The 1,484-nt window shown below is 42.4% G+C and overlaps 1 pseudogene; it reads left to right on the top strand.

Moving 5' to 3' along the window:
• The first annotated feature begins 739 nt into the window (after positions 1-739).
• LOC144302207 (ragulator complex protein LAMTOR5 pseudogene) lies at positions 740-1,152 on the top strand (annotated as a pseudogene).
• Positions 1,153-1,484: the final 332 nt, after the last annotated feature.

Raw genomic sequence — 1,484 nt, 5'->3', positions numbered from 1 at the left:
GAGCAAACAAATGCTATTAGATGCTTACTATGCATCTATAAAAATTGAACAAATTATGGCCCAGAAATTACAAATTAAGAAAACACACCCTTGGAAAAAAGGCTTTCCTTTCCACATAGGTGTTGTTACCTTTGTGATCTGCATCTCCTCCCAAATTTAATTCACTTGTAAGCATCTTCAGGCCATCTCCACATGGCACCTTTATCCCTTAGAGTGTTGCTTAGTAGTTAAGGGAGTCGTAGCCTTTATTTAATTTATTTTTTTATTTTAAAGATTTTAATTATTTGAAAGAGAAGGGGGAGAGAGAGGGAGAGATTGCATGAGAAAAGGAGAGGGGGCAAGGGGAGTGGGGGCAGGAGGACAGGGAGAAGCAGACTCCTCACTGAGCAAGGAGTCTGATACGGGATTTGATCCCAGGACCCTGAGATCATGACCTGAGCCTAAGGGAGATGCTTAACCAACTGAGCCACTGAGGCACCAAGTGAGCCACTCAGGCACCTGGGAGTAGGCTTTAAAAAAAATTATTTATTTATTCATGAGACACAGAGAGAGAGGTAGAGACATAGGCAGAGGGAGAAGCAGGCTCCATGCGGGGAGCCCAATGTGGGATTTGATCCCAGGACCCCGAGATCACGACCTGAGCTAAAGGCAGATGCTCAACTGCTGAGCCACCAAAGTGCCCCATGAGGGTAGCCTTTAAAGACAGCCTGGGTTCAGGGCTAGGCAGGCAGCAGCTGGAATGGAGGTGACCTTGGAGCAGCCCTTGGAGGACACAGTGAAGAGTCCATCCATTGTTGGAGTCCTGTGCACAGATTCACAAGGACTTGATCTGGGCTGCTGGGGTACCCTGTCCGCTGAGCACGCTGGGGTGATATCTGTTTTAGCCCAGCAAGCAGCTAAGCTGACCTCAGCCCCCACTGATATTCCTGTGGTGTGTCTAGAATCTGATAATGGGAACATTATGATCCAGAAACATGACGCATCACGGTGGCGGTGCACCAAATGGCCTCTTGACATCTCATATCAGTTCTCCAGCAGCCTGTCAGAGGGGCTCAATCCTACCAACGTTAATTATGTTGTAGAACTATTAAAGTTCCGGTAGTGAGGTCATTTATTTAGTGTGATTTGGGCACTTTTCTATTAATTTTAGAGTAAGCTGCTTTTGACACTCAGTGGCCTGACTTATCAAAATATTAGTAAAAAAAAAGATCATGTTTTGAAGCAGCAGGTCCAGGTCACTTTGTATGTAGAATTTTGTTATGTTCAAGAAATCTGGTCAGAGGAAAATAATAAAATAATAAAATAAATAAAATAAAATAAAATAAAATAAAATAAAATAAAATAAAATAAAATGAGACAGCCTGGATTCATATTTGGCCTCTGCTACTGTATTACCTTGAGCAAGGTATTTGTCCTTATTCTCAGTTTTCTCATACTTATCTATTTTTAAAATTGAAGTATATCTGACACTTTGTTGCATTAGT

This window comes from Canis aureus, chromosome 31 (genome assembly GCF_053574225.1).
Source record: "Canis aureus isolate CA01 chromosome 31, VMU_Caureus_v.1.0, whole genome shotgun sequence".
In the NCBI taxonomy this organism is placed as follows: domain Eukaryota; kingdom Metazoa; phylum Chordata; class Mammalia; order Carnivora; family Canidae; genus Canis; species Canis aureus.
This window is presented reverse-complemented; position numbering and strand designations above follow the sequence as displayed.